Source organism: Ailuropoda melanoleuca, chromosome 4 (assembly GCF_002007445.2).
Source record: "Ailuropoda melanoleuca isolate Jingjing chromosome 4, ASM200744v2, whole genome shotgun sequence".
Lineage (NCBI taxonomy): Eukaryota > Metazoa > Chordata > Mammalia > Carnivora > Ursidae > Ailuropoda > Ailuropoda melanoleuca.
The window spans coordinates 79,286,201-79,309,391 of record NC_048221.1 but is presented as its reverse complement, the minus strand read 5'-3'; the positions used below and the strand labels follow the sequence as shown (position 1 = coordinate 79,309,391).

Genomic DNA, 23,191 nt, shown 5'->3' with positions numbered 1-23,191 from the left:
TTGACTAGAGCATGCGGGACTATCAGGCAGGAGGGAAACCCTGAGGAAACTAAGCCAGTACTGGAAACCACTGGAGACTTTTCAGCCAAAGGAAGATTCATCTGGCAGTGGTCAATTAGAATGGGTAGAAAAGAGAGAGACTGAAAGCAGCAAGGTCATTCAGGTGGTTACTGGAGTTCTCCAGGTCAAAGGACTAGTCAGTGTGAGGCAATAGGAACAAAAAGGAACAGACTGATGCAAGAGTTAATCCATAGGGCTCTGGTAACCAGCTGTACGTGAGTGGGAGGTTCAAAGGCTAGGGTTGCAGAAGACTCGGGTTTTTAGAGCTGGCTGCAGGGTGGAGGGAAGGACGGATCATTTCTTTCTGGATACACTGAATTTGAGTTCCATGCAGCACTGAGGAGCGACATGTCCAGAAGCAGTCAAGGAGGTGGAGCAGGAGCTCAGGGCTGAGGATAGAGTCCCATACACAGTGAGAGAGACTGTAGTGGGCTTAAACCTGGGAAGGAAGGTAAGAGGCAAGCAGCTGGGGAAGGCCAGGGTCTGTAAGGAAGAAGAAAAAACAGTGGAGATACCAAAGAGCTATGGAATGACAGCCCAAGAGAAGAGACACTCAAGGAGTAAAGGGGTTAGAATGGCATCATGTGTTGCAAAAAGAAGGAACCAGAAGTCAGAGAAGATGTGATCCAGTATGTGAATGAGGAGGTCAGTGGGATAATAAAAGCTAAAGCGAGGCTACAGGGAATTAAAGAATGTGGAGCAAAGGAAGAAGAGCAAGAAGGTAGAGGTGGTGAATAGGAATGAAAGGAGCAGGGGAAGGGGCTCTGGGCCAGGTCAAGCTGAGCATATCCTCTGTGCACAGGTAGAAAAAGACCAGTGGGAAAATGGCTCAAAGGTATGGGTGGGGCAGTCAGCCTTAGCCAAGAGGAGATACCCTTACCTTCAGAGGCAGGAGGGAAAGAAAGAAATAAAAGAAGAAATTTAAAGGAATTTACCCAACTCTAACTTAATAAAGCAAGAGGCCAGGGATCCTACCCACAGTTTATCTGTAGTGCTCTAAGAAGAATCCTGGAGACATCTATGGGAGAAACACACAGAATGTGAAAGGGAGCGTGAAGGGGAGCAAGATAGTTTTCAGAATGCTCAGTAGTCAACCAGGCTTTCCGCAGAAACAGACTCTGTGATTTCACCCTATCCCCTCGATGTTTTCTAATCTAAAAAACTAGTGTCCCTCACCCAGGGCAGGGATATCAACACTCTGGGTAGCGGCTGTGTCTGCCTTCAAGCTGCACGAAGATTCTAAGGCGTAATGACAGGTGACCACAACTGATGGGCACAGTCAGCTATGGGATCGAAGCAACTGAAGCCCAGGCAACATGTATCCATCATCGTCGTGGTGCCAGAATGGTAAAACCAAGTCCCTGTGGTTGCCTGTGGACAGCACAAATGAGAAGTGCTGCGGTGTGCTGAAAGGCCCCAGTCCAGAGTACTCCGGTTCACGCCATCTCCTGAGTGCCACGGAGAAGCGAATTAGTTGCATGTGTGTCTAACCTTCGCTGGGCCTCACAGTCCTCACCTGGAGATCACACATGTTGGAGTTCATGATCATAAAAAATCCCTTCTGGTTCTAAATGTATTTATCAGTGATAAATAATCTCCCCTCTCTTGGAGACTATTGTTGTAGCCCCAATTATCATCAATCTCCATATAAACGATTGGCCATGACAGTATCACGTCAGTACAGCACTTTGTAATTTACAAAATGCTCTCACATACATTTTCTCAAGTGACTAAACCTATGAGGGAGGTATCAGGTCCATTTTGCAGGCAAGATAACTGAGATTCAGAGAGGTACCATGCCTTGCCCCAGGCCCTACAGCTGATGAATGGCAGAGCCCCACCTGGACCCCAGACTGACCCAGTTTAGCCCTGTTTATCCCATGTACTTAGAGCATAATACCAGCTTACTCATGGTTTGCAAGATTTTCAGAAAAACCATAAAAAACTCAGTAAGTGGTATCAAGATACCTAAAATCCAAGCAAGCCTCCAAGGAACTTCTGCAACACTTACTTGGGTCAGGAGCAGGCACATTTTCTGCTAATTCACATGGAAGTTGCTACTTTAAGGGTTCTCTTGTTGTGAGTGGATTTTGTTTGGCCTTGTTTGCTTGGATTTTGTTCCTTTTCTCATACTTGGACCTATACACTAAAATTCTATATGATTTAGCATGTAGCATGTGAATGGAAACACTAAGTGATGAGATGAAGCCTATGTTTGTCCCAAGAGGCTTTATGAAGTTGGAGAGGTTAAAAAAAAAAAAGAAAGAAAAAGAAAAAAGACAAACGCTTTCCCTGCATCACAGCAAGCTTGAAAGGGTAAACTATGGAGTGTTCATTTCCTGAACATCTAAACATTAACAAGATTGCAGTGCCTGGGAGAGGATGGCCAACATGCTAAGATGTGATGGGATATGTACACACTGAAGGACTTGAAAAAGCAACCCAAGAGCTGGGAAAGAAGTGGTGGGAACAGGGAGGGACAGAACACAAGGAGGTTTCACATATAAACTGTTTTGCCAAATTCTCTGCCCTTTCCAGACCTGCCTTTCCTTCATCTGGACAACCACAGCCATTTTCTCCTAAGCGTTTCGTTATAGGAAACCAAAATACTATTACTAAAATAATCCTCTTCCACTGGTGTGGCCAGATAGAGAAGCAGGCTCCAAATTATGCCAGTGCATTTACTCCCCGAGCTGAAGCTTATGTGATTTGTCTCACCTCTCCGGCCCACCCACCCCCTTCTCCAACCAGCCTCTTGCCCACTACTCACAGTCTTGAATCCTTACCTGTGGGCATTCTTCATCTGCCTCCCCTCGACTGTATAATGCCCTGAAAGCCTCTGACCCCTAATTACCTAGTTACCGCTGTCCTTTCTCCCAAAGCCTGCCTCAGTAAGTGTATTCTCAAAAACCCATCCCTTATTCGAAGGGGGAACTGCCCCACGTACCTGAAAGCTCAACCAACTAACCAAACATACCACAATGAAATCCAGTCAAAAACAGAAAACAGAATTACCTGAAACCTTCTTCCCCTGCCCTCCCGAAAAGAACAATTTTTTAGCAAGTCCCACCGTCAGAACACATCTCTGACATTAGTGTTTCTGTTCACTGCTAGCTGCCTGCCACCATTCCAGAACATCTCCTTTCTCCCCAGTGGCACTGCGCACCCAGGGCCCCCAGCCTGGGCAGCCGGAAGCAGTCAGCAGTGCTTCCTCACGACCACGTGGCTCCCGGAGATCAGGGCCTAGACCACTCCTCTGCTTACTCCCAGGGCATCACCCACGGAGCATCTGGGTCAGGTTTAGAGGAGGAAAGGTGCTTAAAAACTGACATGGAGTCTGGGAATCTGGCTCTGCTACTTTCTAACTCCGTGATTCCCTGAGCCTGAAAAGCTGGCACAACAACGGGACTGACTTCATAGAGTTGCTGTATAACTGAGATAAATGTTTAGGAAAGAGAAATGTTGGGAAGATAGCCGCACTATCTGTACAATCATACAGCTATGATTACTCGTCTTTAAACTCCTCACAGGGGAAATTTCAAAAACTAATTCTACCCCCACCTTTGGCCACCTCTTCACCAAGGAGGCTACTGGCTGGAGGATGTTGTAGGTTTCCTTTGGAATCACTGACCTCGGACTAGGGACCAGAGCTGGTCCCGCCCTGGGTTTCTGGACAAGGGCAATTCAGAACAGCAAGACCAGTTCTCCACCTGGGAGGTACTCACAAACCCCGTTCCCTTCTCTTTCGCTCACCCCATTTTACACTGGGAAAGGCATATTCGAAATCATATTCTATAATAAAAGTAAAGCAGGAATACCTCAGAGATAACAAGAACACAATATTCACTATAGAATAAGTTACAAAGGGCCTATGTTTTTATACAAAGGCCAAAGTTTATTTGAGGTGAGGCTATCAGATTTGATAGTTCAGGACTTAGAATACCTAGGAAAAAAATTAAAAGGAAGACTAAAGGTATCTTTCATCTACAACAATTGCTATCTCTGTTCCTTAGAGGATACAGGTTTTTTTTCCCTATCTCCTATACACACATACACACACATACTTCTACAAAATTATCTAGTTACATGGCTGCATCTGAAATACCAGAAGAAATCTAATTCCCATTTATATCTCTTTTCTGTTTCTTGTTCAGCTGGTCACAGCAGAATTGAATACAAAGTACCTGACATCTCTGCTGAGGAGGAGAAAAATGGCAAATGACACTCAGTAACAAGTACCCAAGGTCCTTGGGGAGGAATGCAGTTTACTGAATCTTCTACCCTGGCCAAACCTTATCCCTGTATTCTTATCGCATCTGTTATCTGCACATGCAAAGCTTCCCTGTATGGGCAAAAGAATGCCCCAGTCCAGAGGCCCCACCTTTGGCAAACAGGTGTTGCCATGCCTGCGAATATAACACCAGCCAGAGCCAAGATGGGGCTCCTCGGCTACAGGCAGAGTGGTTCAAAGGAAGTGAACATCTGAGGAATGCAGCTGGGGCCAGGCCTGCTCTTGCCCAGGATTTTGGTCCTGCTTCCCACCTCCAACACAGAGGGAAAAGGCTGACACACACAGGTGTTCACAGCCATTGGGCCATAGTTTTACAAGGAAGCAGATGAGGCAGTGAGAAGACGCTGTTTCCTGGTAGCACAGCTCGTGGGAAAAAACTGGAAGAGAGGAGATATAAATCTATTCTTTGTGAAAATAGGCCTCTGGACCCTGCCCTCAGGTCTTCATACCCATGTTAACCTTTTCCAGAAGCTTCCCACAGGCTGTAATGAGAAAAGGTGAAAGAGCAGATTAAACAGGCCCCCGGATAGGGAAGAAGGAAGAGGGAGGGGGAGGAATGGAAACCTCATCATCAAGGCACAGGCCCCATACATCCTGGTCTATAGAGAGTCCAAAGTCAACCCATCTACATGTGCTCAGGCCCATCTGGGAACACAGGCCACACTGGAGGGACCCACAAAGTTATAAGAAGTGCAGGCACTTTCAACCTAGCTGAGAAAATAGGTCAGACAAATGGATGGACAGGGTCACGGACACACACCGTAGCATGTAACAAATGAAGAAGAGCGACAGTTACAGAAAGTACCATTCCGAATAGACCAACAACAGCGTCTCTCTACTTGGCTGAGATAAACACAGAGCAGAGTGGCGTTTCTCCCACACGAACACTCCCTGTGGCTATACTGTCTTATCTGCGATTTTAATGTGGCTTCTGGCCAAATCCCTGCCAACAAGGGCCACAGGAACATGAGAGTGTAGGTTATTGCATTTGTTAGTTAGGGGTGGGGGTGTTACTTCTTCTTCGTGGAAACGCAGGTCCTGATTACCCTGATGTAGGACTATGGAGCACGGTGTGCGGCCCTGGCATGTTAAAATGTGAAATATTTTAAGGGTGCAGTCATTTCTTCCTCCTCAGCACCTGAGCTTCTGCCAATCTCTCAATGCGATAACCCAGCCTCCTTCCCACAAGACTTTGCTAGGCAGCCACTCGCTGGGCACAGGCCCTGAATAATTCATGGTCAGCCCCGACACTCAGGAGCACCAAGGCCCGCCAGCTGCCATTAGCTGGGAAGCCAGCTCCAGACTTACTATGAAAGAATTACCGACTATCAACTACCTCTGAGACCTTCTTTACAGAAACCAACCCCTCTTCCCACTTTTCTTCTCCCCATTTTCAACGAGGTACGTTCCCACCAGATCAAAGTGTAATTTTACTCTAAAGAAGACAGATGCCAAGTACTGATGGCGTGAAGGGAAAGTGGTGCCCTCCCACAAAAGCACGGTCAGGGTGTCACTTCCCACTCAGGACACTAAGATGACATGGGTAAAGGGACAGCCACTGTGCCTGACACAACAGATGCTCAGTAAATGCCAGTCCTCGTCCCTTCCCCCTCCCTGTCCCTCTGCTCCAGCCAAGCTTGATCCACATCCCACCGCTGGTTTTGGCCTTTCCCACCTCCACGCCTCTGCTCTGGGCGCTCCCCTCTCCTCTATCTATCCTTGAAACCAAGCCCCAAATGTCCCTCCTCCAGAAAGATTTCCCAGATTATCCCAGCCGACATGACTGCTCCTTCTCAGAAACCCTATACCCACACCGTCAGCCCCCCTGGCCTGGCACCTATCATGCCCTGCCCCAGAGTATTGCTTTTCTTGTGCACCAGTCCTATCAGCCTAATTAAAATAATGGAAAGTGCACCAGTTATGGACTCAAGAGAAGTGAAAAATGGGACTCCAGTCTCAGCTTTTGTCACTGACCGGCCTTGTGAGCCTGAGCCAGTCCCTTCGCTTCTCTGATTTTTTCCCTAAAAACCAGGGGATCTGAAATTGAAGAAAAGCTCTAAGGTCCTCTGGATATAAGGTTTTTGGAAATACATCACAACCTGTTTTGGGGAAGACACAAGTCTTGGATTAACTTCACTCTACATCCCCTAGCCCGGTATCCTCTACAAAGCAGCTGTTCAAAAGCGACTCGGCTGTTTCAGAAGCCTCAACGCTGAACGGAAGCCTGAACAGAGCAAAGGCTCTGTGAGGGAGCTGGCACTACCCGGAGAACTGCAGAGCCCACTCCACCTTATGTAACACTCCTTGTTCTACGTGTTAATCCTTCACGAAAAGAAGATGAGAGTTCCAACTCCCCAACAGGTGTCAAGAAGGTCCTCTCCAAAATGTGTCCACCTAAGCCAACCATTTGATTTATGAATAAGGAGAATGAGGCACAGAGAGGCATGCGCAGAGATCCAGGGTAAGTTACCACATGCCAGAAATGAGGAAGTAGGCCTTCTGAATTCCTGCTGCCTTTCATTTCTAGGGCAAACCAGGAGCAGAGGATGGAGGAAGTGGCAGGCATTTCTCAGAGCTCTCTGTCCAGGAAGTGGGTCCAGGGCTCAAAATCAGGAAAAGCCTATCTTCATCACCTCTCCCATCTCACCTTCCAGCTTCCAACACCGAGGTGGAGCCAATAGGCTCATGCTAAGTGGCAGATAACGCTTATTTTCCACATTCCCTGATGTCCAGCATGTCCCAGCACAGACAGAATGAAGACCCAGACCCTGGTACTGACAGCTTCGATCCTACCTCACAGACCAACACAGAATCAAACACACTGTCAGTCCCAGGAAACTGTCAGTTTCCTGCACTGGACTTTTCTTTATAATTCTTAGGATGCTCTGAGAGAAGAGTTTACTTAGGATGCATTTTTTAAAACATCTGTCAAATGGATTCATTGATGATAACTAGAATTTTAATGACAGGCAAGGAGTGAAGTGAGCTAAGAGAGAAACCAAGCTCTTTTCCAAAACCTGAAAAACATCTGTCAAATGGATTCATTGATGATAACTAGAATTTTAATGACAGGTAAGGAGTGAAGTGAGCTAAGAGAGAAAGCAAGCTCTTTTCCAAAACCTGACATGTTCATCTACAAGCACCTCTCCACTTGCCTTTTATTACCATTTCTCTCACCCTCTTAATTACCATCTAACCAGGAAAAAACACAAATTGTGACCATGATGGTGCCTTTCTCCACTACACCTTATCTTTTATAACATCATAAAAGCTTCAGTAGAGAATGTGGAGAAATTGGAATGCTTGTGCACTGCTGGCGGCCACATAAAATGGTGCAGCTGCTGTGGAAAACGGCATGGAGGCTCCTCAGAAAATTAAAAATAGAAATACGTATGATGCAGCAATCCCACTTCCGGGTATATATCCACCCCCAGCCCCAAACCTGAAAGCAGGATCTCAAAGAGATATTTGCACGCCCATGTTCACTGCAGCATTTTTCACGAGAGCTGAGCGGTAGAAACAACCCAAATGTCCACTGATGAATGAATGGATAAAGAAAGTGTGGCATATACACACAACAGATTATTCTGCCTTAAAAAAGAAGGCCATCTTGTCCCATGCCACAACATGGATGACCCTGGAGGACGTCATGCTAAGTCATTATGAGTGCATCAGAAGAAAGCCAGCCATAGAAAGAGAAGCCCTGTATGATTCCACTTACACGCGGTATCGAGAGTAGTCAAACTCATGGAAACAGTGGAATGGAGGCTGCCAGGAGCTGAGGAGAGGGAGACGTGGGGGGTGGTTCAGTGGGTACAGAGTTTCAGTTTTCCAAGATGAAGTTCTAGAGATCTGCTACCGAACAATGTAAATATAGCTAACACTACTGAACTGCACACTTAAAAATGGTTAAGATGGTAAATTTTATGTGTTTTTTACAATTAAAAATAATTTTTTAAAAAACCACTTTACTAAAGGGTCAGGGAGAATGCAGTACTGGGCATGGACAAACAGCAGGTCAAAAGCTATGCGGTATGTGTGTGTGACTCCGAGGCTCACACAAACATTCTCAGATGCTATTGAACAACACACTGATCCCTCCAAGCCCACCCATAAACCCTTAAAAAAAAAAATTTATGGGACTCCTGCCAACTCTCATTTTCATATATATTTTTTAAAAAGAGGCCTAATAAATTAGTTATTGATTCCAAACTGCATCCAAGCCTCATATCTGTGCACAGCACTGTGGAGTAACCTCCATTTACTAGTTAGCACTAGGGTCAGGCCTTAGCATCTCCACAAGTCCAACCTCCATATTGTTCAAAAATGTTGTTTTTCCAGTCAGCATCTCTGAGATTGAGTCCCCAAAACACAGAAGCAATCAACTGGCAGTTTAGGAATAGTCAGTAGCAACACATCACAGTTAAGCCGGAGTGTGATCACTGACACACTTCGGGTGGGTGTGGGTGGGGTGTTTGTGTGTGTGTGTGTGCATGCACACGGGCCCACATGTGCACAGGATTGCCTTGGTGGATATTAAACAGACAAGTTTTCCTTACTCCTAAGGTTTTACGATACTCTAGTGTCAACTACCCTGCAATACTTATATTTGCCCACCCAGCTGAAGAATACTGATGTCCCGTCAGTATGGGCACAGAGATAGTTTTCTGTCGATAATTTTAGTGTAGGGGCGCCTGGCTGGCTCAGTCGGTGGAGCATGTGACTCTTGATCTCAGGGTTGTGAGTTTGAGCCCCATATTGCAGGTGGAGATTACTTAATAAGTTAAAAAAAAAAAAGTGGGACGCCTGGGTGGCACAGCGGTTAAGCGTCTGCCTTCGGCTCAGGGCGTGATCCCGGTGTTATGGGATCGAGCCCCACATCGAGCTCCTCCGCTGGGAGCCTGCTTGTTCCTCTCCCACTCCCCCTGCTTGTGTTCCCTCTCTCGCTGGCTGTCTCTATCTCTGTCAAACAAATAAATAAAATCTTAAAAAAAAAAAAAAAAGAATTTTAGTGTAATCAAGGCTTATGAAGCAACAGACCACGGTTCTTAACTGATCAAAATGTCCTTCTATCCTGCCTATTAGATGATGGAAGGGCAAACAGCAAAACCCATTACACAGGAAACAGGTCCTTAATTTGAAGCTATTCTAATCGATTTGGTAACACTCTATAAGAATCTGCATTTCTGACTCATCAAACATAAAAAGGTAACAAAAAAATTAACAAGCGCCTAGGACTTGAGTCTGAGTCACTGAGCATTTCTTATTTCCTGGAGAAGGACAAAGGCTGCTATCATCCCTATACCCATGCACAGTTTGCTTCTCACTGTATACGCAGAAACCACCAGGAAAAGAGGCCAAAACTCACCTTGGTAACAAGAGGATGTTAGCCTGCTAACTGCCCCGGAGCTCACACACAATCTTAAAGGCTTAAGGGACCTTGGGATCTAACCAGTCCACCCCCTCATATTTTGCAAATGAGGGAACTGAGACTGGGAGTTGGATGATTCTCTCATGTCTCCACTGGCCAGGCCCGGTGGCGCCCAGGTGTCTTGGCTGCAATAACAGTGCCCACAATAGCCTGCCATCTGAAGCCACTTCTGTGAATACCATGAAAAAGCTCCGTGACCCAGGGCCGCCTGGCTGACTGTGTCAGGAGAGCACATGATTCTTGATCTTAGGGTTGTGAGTTCGAGTCCCACACTGGGCACAGAGCTTACTTTACATGAATGAACGAACAAACAAACTTTTTTTTGAAACTTTGTGACCTAAAAAAAAGTTTTCCCGGGACGCCTGGGTGGCTCAGTCAGGTAAGTGTCTGCCTTCAGCTCAGGTCATGATCCCAGGGTCCTGGGATCAATTCCCGCATCGGGCTCCCTGCTCAGCGGGGAACCTGCTTCCCCCTCTGCCTGTTCTGCCTGTGCTCCCCCGCTTGTGTGCTACACAAGCACTCTCTGACAAATAAAAACCTTAAAAAAAAAAGTCTTCCCTAGATACAGTAGGCATGTTACATAAAGTGCCCAGCTAGTATCTGTCACTTGGTAGGCTCTTAGGATACCTTCACTTATTCAATTCTATCCTTCCTAAAAATGAAAAAAACTTGTTTTTTTCAGGTTTTGCAATCCACCAACAGTCATATCTAGGATTAAGTGTGTATTTCCATATCATATAAGATAATTCATTCTGTATCTTTTTAATATACTATTTAACACAGATAAATGTTTGGCCTTTTTTTTTTTTAATAGATAGGTCACTTAGGCCTCCTTTTTTTTTTTTAATGTTTTTTTATTATATTATGTTAGTCACCATACAGTACATCCCTGGTTTCTGATGTAAAGTTCGATGATTCATTAGTTGCATATAACACCCAGTGCACCATGCAATACGTGCCCTCCTTACTACCCATCACTGGTCTATCCCATTCCCCCAGCCCCCTCCCCTCTGAGGCCCTCAGTTTGTTTCTCATAGTCCATAGTCTCTCATGTTTCATTCCCCCTTCTGATTACCTCCCCTTTCTTTATCCCTTTCTTCCCCTACCGATCTTCCTAGTTCTTATGTTCCATAGATGAGAGAAATCATATAATTGTCTTTCTCTGCTTGACTTATTTCACTTAGCATTATCTCCTCCAGTGCCGTCCATGTTGCAGCAAATGTTGAGAATTCGTTCTTTCTGATAGCTGAGTAATATTCCATTGTATATATGGACCACAGCTTCTTAATCCAGTCATCTGTTGAAGGGCATCTCGGCTCCTTCCATGATTTGGCTATTGTGGACAATGCAGCTATGAACATTGGGGTGCATATGGCCCTTCTCTTTNTAGGCCTCCCTTTTTAAATCACTTTTCGCTTTTGTGTGACTCAAACAAAAAGAAAAAACACTGTAAAATATCAGATTCTTAACTCTGCTTTCCTGTTAAGAACAGGTAATGTGTGTCCTATTGGGAAAGGTTATAAAATAAGCTCAATCATCACTGATGTCACGAGTGTTCATTACTTAAAACCAAAACATAAAAGACTGTGCTCTAGTTTCTGTTCCTGCAACAAGTCTCATCTTCTGAGTTTACTCGAGGGGCCTCAGTCTTACTCACGATTCTCTAATATGGAATAAAAGTAGGGAGAGGTACAAGACTTTTTCCTCCCACCAATTAAAGGGCATTCAGAGACCTACAAATACTTATTCGAAGGAGAGCAATTTCCAGTAGAGTTGGAAAAGGCAGGCCAAAGATAGGCATCAGAGGCTTTCAATGACTGCCCTGGACCACAGGACCTCTGATTTACATTAGCACTAAAGCAGGCAGGCTGCGGCAAATAGCAACCCGGTTCAGAAAACCTCAGATTGAAATCTGTTAAAGGGGGGCTCATGCCCCCTACTAAAGACTGTTGTTAATATTATAGTAATATTTTTATAATCTTCCCCAAGATGAAAGCGATACACAAATTTGAAGTATTATAAATAATCCCACTGAAAATCTAGTAATATTTCTTCTTTATTATCCCGTGATACCAAACTACAGCTGTCTCAACAAGGAGGAACAGGGGCTAAAGCTAAATAACCCCCACGAAGGACCAGCCTCTTCCAGTCAGAGCCAGCCTGTTCCACTGGGATTTTCTGCACTAAGCATGTCTCTCTTACCCCAAGGAACACAGCTCTCTCAATCCTATCTCCATCTCTCTCTCTCCCTCCCATCTTGACTGTTTGCAGGGGGATGGTGGGGTGGGGGGTAACTTCTCAACCTCTGCTCCAAGAAAAATGTTTAAATATTTTTACTGCACTTTCCCCCTGAATCATTCTCAGAGCTGTGATCGTTTTAATGAGCATAGAGTATAAACGTAAAACAGGCAAATGTAAGAGAAGATGCAAATGCACAGAATATAACACTTTTTTTTTTTAATTAAGAAAATGGAAGTCTTGGGGCGCCTGGGTGGTGCAGTCCTTAAGCCTCTGCCTTCAGCTCAGGGCGTGATCCTGGCGTTCTGGGATCAAGCCCCACATCAGGCTTCTCCACTATGAGCCTGCTTCTTCCTCTCCCACTCGCCCTGCTTGTGTTCCCTCTCTCGCTGGCTGTCTCTATCTCTGTCAAATAAATAAATAAAATCTTTAAAAAAAAAAGAAAAAAAAAAAGAAAGAAAATGGAAGTCTTTTTCAGTGCTTTTCCTGCCCCCGGAAGGCCTGAGGGTCACACATGCCCTTTAAACACCACAGCGATCAGCCACAGGTCACCACTGTCTTTAAGTCACCAGAACATGTGCCCTTTGAATGTGCCTGCTTTCCCACCTTGACTTCTCCTCTTCCACCTTGCATGAGTGCAATATTTCTTAATATGGAAGGCCTCCTTGCAGGAGGAGAGCAGAGCCCTCTCTTCAGAAGGTTTATTTATTGATTGACTGACTGTTTTAGGGAGTGCAAGCGAGTGGGGGAGGGGCAGAATCCCAAGCAGTTTCCACCCTCAGCAGTGGGGAGCCAGATGCCGGGTCTGATCTCATAACCTTGAGATCATGACCTGAGCTGAAATCGAGAGTTGGACGCTGAACCAACTAAGCCACCCAGGTGCCCCCAGGTTTATTTTCATAATGAAATATAATTAACACCTCACACACAAGCCCACTGCCTGCAGACAGGGACCTCGGTGCCTTCCACATTATTGTAAGCTCTCAATAATCCCCAAGGTGGACTTTATGACTCATCATATAGAACTTGCTCACCACCTTAGAGCTGGTAAGTGGTAGAACGGGGATTTTATCTTGGACCATTCTTCCTTTCCCAGCATCAGCCCCGAGATGGACAGTCCTGGGTGCCTGAATGCAGACCCCTGGAACACTGGGCGCTCAGGCCACAGAGGGACTCCAAACACGCATCCAGAGAGGCAGCCTGAGAGAGCCCTGGGGCCCATATAGTTTCCAAATGCTGGAGAGAATGCAGAATAATGTGAGCTAAGGAAAACATGATATAATCCTGAAAATCGGGGGTCATGTAATAGAGAAAAACAACAACAACAACAACAACAACAAAAACCCAACAGAATCTGCTTTGCAGACTCATGACCAACATACCTGATACCACCCTCATCTACCCCAAGCATCTAGCAACCAAAAGAAAAACTTGGCATGAGGCTTTTATATACATAACCAAAACCAAACTCATGTTCCTCCCTCCTCCCATTCCCAGGCTCCACAGCCCACTGGAGAGCAAGTCCTCGGGATGCTACTTCAACAGTCTAAGTTCTTGCTCTCTCAAGCCCTTTGCCACTGCCCCAGTTTCGGGGCCTCTTCCCTGTCTCTTCCCTGGACAAACATGACATTCTCCTAAGATCGCTCCCCTCCCTCCAACCATCTCCCATGCCATCCCCCTTGGGGTCCCCAGAGGGCTCCTCCTGACACAGAAGTCCAGGGCTGTCAGTGGTTCTCAGGTTGGGGCTTCACGACCCCTGGGGGTAGAAATCTAGGGAAGACCACTCAGTTTCATTCAGGTTGGCTCCAAATTTGCCATTTAACACAGTAAGGTAACAAATTAAATTATATTTGAAAATACAAATTCTCCTGAGCTAAATGTTGAAAACCAGCGGCCAAAAGGATAAAAGCTGAACTCCTCGGCATGGCATTCAAGGCCTTCCTTGTCTGCACAATGAGTTTTCCCTCAAGCTCCTTCTGCATTTCTGCACATGGTTCCCTGACAGAGGCAGGCACCATTTGCTCAGCTGAAAACTCCCTTCCATCTACTGATGTTGCCTCTCCTGTGAGAAGTGAAAATCTTCTCTGCTGACCACAGACTTGTGTTCACTTCGTCGCCTATCTCTCTATTTCTAATACTAATCACAGTACCTGGTAGGTGCTCAATAAAATTTCACTTAGTCATTCACTAATAAAATGAAACAAAAATCAAATACCCCCTTACTCATTTAATAATCATGATTCACACAGCTTAAAAACAGAGAGGCCACTTTGATGTCCTTTTAAATGCACCTGCTACCACTAATTAGTAGATCAATAGTAGCATTTTAAAAAAATGGGAGAGAATAGAAAACATCATAGCATCTCATGAATTCAAGTTCAGCATCACATTGTGAAACTTAAATGTGGGTGAATACACAAACACACCCACATACATTAATTTTTGTGTGTACTGATCACCGTGTAAAATATATTTCCTACTGATACTCTGCTCAAATTTTTTTCTGTCAAAATCTTAAGTCAGTTACAGATTGGATCAACATGATCAGTCGGAAGTCTTCTGTTCAGTTTAAGAAACATAAAAACTTCAACCTCTATGATAAAATTCAGTGCAGACAATAATGGTGTTAGGTGTGTCAATTAAAATGGCTCCCTGGATGTGAGGGGGTCTAAAAAAAAAAGATCTTCATGTGGGCACACCTGAAGATTACACCTGATTAAATGCACAAAGCAAGCTGCAGAAGCACACCTGTTAATTCAGTGCTGTGGGTTTCGGGTTTCGAATTCGTATCAAGTATATCCTCCAGCCTTGCCTCCTCTCCCTCCTGTATTTCTCAAAGCTGTCTTGAATGCCTCTACATTATTTACAAGCATCCCTACTAACACTGGCCTTCCCTCAAATGCCTGGAGACAACTCCATGGACAGTGGGTTTAGGGGCTCAGGGAAAAGCTGGAAGCACACACTAATCCTCTGCAGAGTGACCAGCTCCAGGTATAAAGTTTTGTGTTTTCACCATAGGGACATATAAAGGGCTGATCAATTTGGTCTGTAAACTCATTTCCCTAAAATCAGCTTCAGGACTGTCAACCCTGGGAACTGTCGAACCCATCTCAAAAAAGGTAAAAATCGACCAAGGGCCGAGCTGGCTAACTGACACACTGCCAGTCCCTAGAAAGTTGCTGGATAGCTTTTGTTGTTGTTAACGAAAGAAAAGGTTTAAATTAAACACCAGTTAAGGGGCCTCTGGGTGGCTCAGTCGGTTAAGCGTCTGCCTTCGGCTCAGGTCATGATCCTGGAATCCCAGGATCGAGCCCCACATAGGTCTCTCTGTTCGGCAGGGCATCTGCTTCTCCCTCTCCCTCTGACCCTCCCCCATCTTGTGTTCTCTCTCTAATAAATAAATAAAATATTTTTTAAAAAATTTTAAAAAATAAACACTGGTGAAAACGACAACAATGACAACAACACTCTAGTCCACGTGTAACCTCGTCTGAGGGACAGATGGATGGCCTTTGGCCGTCATAGTGAAATAAAAGTATTCTAGGAACCATAAACTACAATTACGGCATTCCATTCCCTGTCATGCTTGGCCACCACGTTCACCAAATTCCCTATGTCCTTAAAGTCACAATACATTATTCTAGGAGGACAAGTGTGGCCAGCATTTATAAATTTGTAATGACCCATTAAACCATCAAACTCCAACTGCTGGCACCCACTGGAGGCTAACTGACACACGAGAAAACACAGGCAAACTGCAGGCCAACCTAGGAGTGAGCACCTCTTTAAAAATGCTCCCATCAAGCACCTTCAGTATCCTGAAACATGGAACGTAAAGAGATAAAGAACTTTTGAGAGAGGTCCAGAAGCACTGCAATGACCTGAGGAAGGAGTGGACAAATAAATCTTTAGCTCTAGCTCTTTGGGGCAAAAAAGTATAAAACCCTAGGAGCGGACACTTGCAGCACAAAAGGAAGCAGGGGCCACACCGAGAGCATCATGTGAAAAATATCTGATCCTCTGTGTAATGGTTTGTACCAGCTTAAAAATAATGCCCCACACTTCCAACAGCATCTCTATAAGTTAATATTGTAGTAGAGAGATGAGATCCTGCAAGAATGAAAATCTAAGACAAATACTCTCTGGTGAGAGAAAGATTAAACTCCAGATTAACTATCAACATGTCCTGCTTCTGCTTATTACTACAAAAAAGGTGTTTCAATAATATGCATGGAAAGTATCTCAAAAGACACGCGTCAAACTTTTAAAAGGAATTCTCTCTTACATTATAATGTAAAATTCTTAAACACAAAGAACTAACTCTTTGACGGGTATCATAGAAATTAGGGGCAAATTTTCCCCAAATGAAGTGGATACTTGGTAGATCTGACCATGAATGGCTCTTCAATCTGACAAGTAAAAGCATCTAACTGCATTCTGATTTCTATGAGGCACTGTAGGAAATGTTGAAGGAAGTATTATTCAGTCACAATCTCAAGGGGTTTACTGATCAGCTGGAGAGAGAATATGGATACACCCACCTGAAGCACACACATGTAACTAATATGATTCAGGGGGTAGGATACAGAAAGCAACAGGCAAAGAAGTTTCTTGAAAATGTCAGTGTGAGCCACACAGGAGATGGCTTCATGGAGGAGCCAGGGCTCAGGCTGGAGACAATGGAGAGGCTTGGGTTTCCTCAAGACCTACAGGGTGATCCAACAGGTAACAGGGAATGCAGGGAGGGCCGGCGACTGGCAAATAGCCCAGCATCTCTCTGATGCTGTTAAGATGCCTACGGACACAATCATGTGGCTAGTAAAGCAATTTCACATAGGTGCTCAAGAAATCTAAGGAGTCTGCAGAAATTTAAACCTGTATGGCAAAATTTTTCTCAGCCTCACCCAATAACGTGTCCATCGCCCAATGATGTCACTACCTTAGGGTTCTGAAAATTCACAGGTTTGCAGGAAAGAGGTCAAAACTCAAGCTCAGCAAATTCCCCTGAAGATTACCCCAATGAGAATAAGGAAAAAGAAATGTGGAAAGGGGACATTTTTTTCTTTTTTTTTAAAAAAGATTTTATTTATTTATTGAGAGAGAAAGAGAGTGCGCGAGCACAAGAAGGGGGAGTTGCTGAGGGAAAAGCAGGCTCCCGCTGAGCAAGGTACCCAAGGTGGGACTCAATCTCAGGACCCTGTGATCATGATCTGAGCCAAAGACAAACGCTTAACCCACTGAGTCACCTAGGTGTCCTGGGACATGTTTTTCAACCAGAGAATGAAGAGGCTAAGATTTAGGTTTTGGGGAAGGCTCACAACACTTTTATGTAATCCTGTCCCATTCATTGCTTATTTTATACACATGATCTATTTCCCCAAAATAGATTAAATGTGGGTAAGGAGCATGGTAATATGGTGCTTACAGTGTCGTAATGCTAAAAAAATCTGGAATGGTGCCATTACTGGGCACCTGTCATACTCTAAGAATGGTGCTGATCCTTGAGGCCTCAAGAAGACAGGATGGGACAGACAGTTTCCAAGAAACAAAATAGTTAAATTCACAAGTTAACAACTTAGGTGCAAACAAAGCATCTTATTAGAGGCACAGTCAAAAGACTGAAATGCTAATGTTCATTCCTCTTTGTGAACTTTATTGTTTCAAAGACCTTAATGGAAGCTGTACATTATTGGTTGCTTTTTTTAAAAAAAAAGATTTTATTTATTTGAGAGAGAAAGAGAGCGCACACAAGTGGGGGGAGGAGCAAAGAGGGAGGGAGAAGCAGGCTGCTCACTGAGCCCAACACAGGGCTTGATCCCAGGACTCTGGGCTCATGACCTGAGCAAAAGGCAGACTTACCCAACTGAGTACCCAGGTGCCCCTGCCTTTTTTTTTTTTTTTTTTAAGAAAGCAATCAGACAATAGCAAATGTCACCTTGTCATTTTATAACAGTTTTATTTCTGAATCAACAACATCAATCTATCTGAAAATGTACTGGGGGCATTTTTGTTACTTATTGTTATCTGCTCAGCACCCACCTCCTTTTTCAGGAACAGGTCCATGATTGCAGAGAGAGCCACCATGCTCTTACATCCCTCCACACCCTGCACCACAGTTCACTGGTTCAGGAGTAGCTCCCTGACCAAAGTCTAATAAACTATAGCCTCCCTATCAACCCCACCCCCCCACCATGTTTCCAGCTGAAACTAGAAGAATGGGGAGAGTGGCGGATAGCAACATCCAGGGGCAAACAGCAATCATTTTTCAGTCACCTGAAAGACTACCTCCAAGGGGAGAGACAGATGCTAAAAACAAGAGACTGAGAGATGGAAAGCTTAATTTCTGTGATTCCTGGGGCTGTCTATACACCCTGCCTTTCCCTTGGGTTGGCTGCTTAACTCTTCCTTTGATCATGCAGAATGCCCCAGCATCTTTCCCCCAAAGTCCCAATATAAAGTACAGTCTTCCACCACACCGCAATTCTGCATCAGAAATGCCAACCACAGCCTCTAACTGTCAGCCAAATGCCCTCTAAGTTGTGAATAGATGGGGCTGGTATGTTTTGTACATATGACTTCCTGCTCTTCTCCAGCATTGTGGATACATCTTCCTCTTTTTTTTTTTTTTTTTGAGAGAGAGATGGAAGAAAGGAGAGACAGAGAGCAGGGGAGGGGCAGAGGGAGAGAGAAAAACTCAAGCAGTCTCCACAGCCAGCACAGAGCCCAATACAGGGCTCAATCCCATGACCCCGGGATCATGACCCACGCCAAAATCAAGGGTCGGACACTCAACCGACTAAGCCACCCAGGCACCCCGTGGATAACTCTTCTAAAGTAATCATTTGCAGGGGCCCCTGGTTGGCTCAGTCTATAGAGCATGTGACTCTAGATCTCAGGGTCGTGAGTCTGAGTCCCACGCTGGGTGTGGAGCCTACCTAAAATGTAAATAAATAAGCAAATGTATGTATGTATGTGTGTATGTATGTAATCATTTGTAAGTATCCAGTTGGCCACGGCCTGGTGTAATAAGATTATTTGGGCCAATCAGAGCCCCATCTCCGTATTCAATCTCACAGAGATTTTACTAGAGAAAACCAGGATTTTAGCAAGTCATCTGGCAATGAGGTCAAAAGAGAAAAGATTGGCAAGAGGCAGAGCTGGAACAACAGTACCCCAAACCACGTGTGAGCTGAGTCAGGAGCGGGCAGATACGATTACTCTGTGCAGGGCTCCAGTGAAGGAAGCAGGCAGCCCACGTGAAGGATGAAGAAGGTCTCCAGCCCCACACCAGCCACAGTCGCGAATGGATTTCTAGGGCTCGTCAGCCTGAAATTTTGTACTAACCCTCCCCCCACGCCTCCCTCACTCCACTACAGACATAGCCTTTTTTACTCAGATAATTCAAGTGAATTTCTGTTCCTGACAACTAGAGAACTACCCAAAAATAACTCTGAACGCAGGATTCTTTTCGGAGAAGCCAAACAGCAGACACAGACCAAATGCTTGTTACCTTGTTACTCAGATCCCTCCCAGTGGATTACTATTTAATGGGATCATGTCAAAACTGACAAAGATGCCGTTGAATAACCAAAACCATCTTTTTTAATCAACTTGGTGTCAAAAATCAAAATGTAATTTAAGAAACTAACATCTAGGCATCAATCTCTCTACAAATCAGAAAACTAAACTGAATGGTATCACTGAAAACAGTGGTTAAATAAGACCTTAGCTCTTTGAACTGCATTACTATAAAACCTACTTTTTGACACTTTCGGTTCTTCCTAACCATGCGACATTTTATTTTTAAAGGGTAGAGGACTTTACAAATGCCCTGTGTGTAAATTGTATCTTCTCTTTTTATCTTCCTATGATGGTACCTGTTCACAGGTCTACTCTAGTAGAAACTGGCAAAGGAGTTAAACTACGTAAGTGCATTTAATAAATAACCACGAGACACCAAACAACAAAATGAAAAACTTCCTAAGTCCACAGTACTTTCAGATACCTACAATGGATCTGCCATCTGTTTCCAGGAACTGCCAGATAAAAAAGCATTAAGATGTTAGTAGCTTTCATAGAATTTTCCTGCTCTTTCTCACTAATCTACCACAATCGCTTACGTAAGAGAGCAGAGGGAGAAATGAGGTACTGATGCATGCTATAACACAGATGAACCTTGAAAATGCTTTGTTAAGTAAAAGAAACCCAGTCACAAAAGGCCCGATTCCCTTTATATAAAATGCCCAGAATAGGCAAATCCATAGTCAGAAAGTAGAGTAGCGGTTGCCTGGAGCTAGGGCGAGTGGGAAAATGGGAAGTGACCGCTAATGTGCATGGGATTTCTTTCTGGGGTGATTACAATGTTCTGGAATTAGTGGTGATTGTTGCACAGCTTTGTGAGTATATTAACCACTAAAGTGTATACTTGACAGAGGCAAATTTTATGATATGTAAATTATATCTCAATAAAGCTGATATTTAAGAGTCAGACAGATGGGGACAGGGTACAGTGGCAGAAAGAGCCAGGAAAAGAAAAATCTTAAGTTTTTCCTCTTGCTTACCCAGACAGTCCCCAACAAAAGATAAATTATATTCCCTAATAAGTTCATTCACAAATTAACCACCAAATGTATGGGATTTTCTCATAGAAATGATGGCTGGAGTTCCTTAAAAATAAGAGGCTGACTTACGGAAAGTATTCTGGTGGGGTGGGAAAAGGAGTTAAGGCAAAGGCTAAGGGTGGAGTAAGAGAGGACTAAAGGGGTGAGGATCAAGGGAAGTCCTGCCAGGTGACTGAGAAATGAGAATGGGGCTCGAGAAGACAGGGGCAGGAACGGGGGGCTGGGTTAGGAAGAGGGAATGGTGTGTGGTTAAGCGGTGCAGTGAAGGAGAGGAAGGGCAGGCCAGTGCTCCCCGCCAGGATCATTCGCCTCAGACACTATGGGACGTCAGCATCGCTAAGGTGAGAACACAATGTGAAGGGTGTAAGGAACAGCAGCAGGAACCCAAGCTGATTTCCAGAGTGGGGAAGGGGTCATCTCCAGCAGTCAGAGGAAAGGGAGGGAAAGAAGACCTGAGACAACTGTATCCAAACAAGAAAGAAACCATTCCTGCATTCCTCTGGTCAGGAAACTACTGAAGCCATATGTACACAGAAAATAAATTGAGGGTATAACCTAGAACTCCATGTAATGACCTAAACAGACTTTCTCCTCAATAGTTTTCATGAACCTCTTCAGTATGAAATGCTCTTTCAGGTTCAGATTTCACAAAAAATGGGTGGTATATTTACTGTGCACTAGGGACCATGCCGCTCTCTCAAATAATCCCAAATAATGTAAAATTTAGGCAAACAGCTTCAAGAGTGGGTGAGGAAAGTAATGGATAGCTGTTAAAGCCCTGTTAATCCTGACTATAGAAACCCATTCCATCATGTGAGAAGTCTCTCCCTTGGGCCATAGAAGTGCTGCATCCGAACAGGGCGGGTGGGTGTGCAAGTAAGAAAAGTTCTCAATTTAATTTTAGAGTAATGAGTCCAACGTTGAGAAGCCAAAAGCAGACTTTGCGTTTTAATGAGAGGTGTCCTTGGGGATCTGCAGCCTGGCCTCTTCGGTTTTGTGGTGGTGGAAACAAAGCAGCCGTGCCCAGGTTCCAGCCCCCATCCCTCCCCAAGTTCCAATGATCTTCACACGACTCCATCCACCCTCTTCAAATGACTGCCGTTCTTCCTCTTGTGATCAGCCTTTGCCTCCTAATTACTAGAGCACTAACTGCCTATACCCCCTTCCTGGCACTTGCATACATGTTTATAGTTACTGTTTTGTGTAAATAGGTTTTATCTTCCTAATTATTCAATTCTAGACCATGTTTTACAGATCTCTTTATATACCCAATAGCACGCTGGCTTTGTACTCCCACTAGAAAGAAGTCAAATATTTTATATATAATATAAATATACATCTTTTATTCATTTTGGCAGGGGCGGTGGATTATGAATTAATAGTCTAATCCTGGAAAGTTTCTAAGTAAAACCATCATATTATAGGAGACCATAAAAAATGTAAAGCCAATATCTAAACCACCTCTTTAAAAACTCATGATTGTAGGTAGAAAGACATTAAGATATCTCTGGAAAAAGGTAAACTTAATCTTTGAAGGTTTTAAAAGTAGGTTTTCCTCCATCTACGTGCAGGTCTATCTATTCTGGAATAAAGTAAACAATTTAAGTACTTAAATGATAACTTGAAATTTTCAGTCACTTGGGAGAAAGTGATGGCAAGTTCTGCTCCAATTCTCAGGGTACAGAATCTAGCTCTTTTCCTCCTGAGAAAACCCTGTGCCTGAATTTTCTTTTATCTATAACTGGAGAATTTTCTTTAGGATATACTTTTCAAGTTTCCCTACTAATTTTAATAAGCACTCTAATTTAGGCCCAAAGAAATGTTCTGCCCTCCTGGAGATTATAAATGAGAAGGCCCCAACAGTGATCGGGGTTGGGGGGCCTCAACCACCTCTGAGACCACGAGGATCCACCCACACAGGGGCTGGAATGAGGCCTGGGATTAGAGGAAGAATGTGCCCCTCCTGCCAGGAGACAGCCCTCTACTCAGTTTGGATGGAACATGAAGGCCTCTTAGGTGTCGAGATATCAAAACATAAACTGTGACCTACTTACTGGGAGAAAAGGGCAGACTACTATTTTAAAGAAGAGATAAAAAGCTGAGTTCCCTTTGGGGGGAAATACTCAGATAAGAAGATAATGAATATTAAGTGAGAATACTAGGGCCATGTCCCAGGAAAATGTTTCTCAACGTGTATCATATGCATTAAAAATGTAGACTACTGGGCTCCCTCCTACATTAGTGAATCTCAACTTATGGGGGGCCCTTGAATTAGGCATTTTTAAACAAGTATGCTATTCAGTCTTCTGCATCCAAAAACAGTGCTTGAGAGCAGGGCCAAATTTTCAGCTGAAAGAGCAGAGTGCAGATGTGCTGCAGGAGCTGTCTGCTGCTACCTTGCATCCACTTACAAATAGTGCTGGGGGCGCCTGGGTGGCTCAGTCGTTAAACATCTGCCTTAGGCTCAGGGCATGATCCTAGGGTCCTGGGATCGAGCCCCACATCAGGCTCCTCCGCTGGGAGCCTGCTTCTTCCTCTCCCACTCCCCCT

The 23,191-nt window shown here is 44.5% G+C and overlaps 1 protein-coding gene across 3 annotated transcripts in view; it reads right to left on the bottom strand.

Annotated features, from left to right (window-relative positions):
- SPTBN1 (spectrin beta, non-erythrocytic 1) overlaps positions 1-23,191 on the bottom strand; it is a 194,803-nt gene that overhangs the window by 113,555 nt on the left and 58,057 nt on the right. The window lies entirely within an intron of this gene.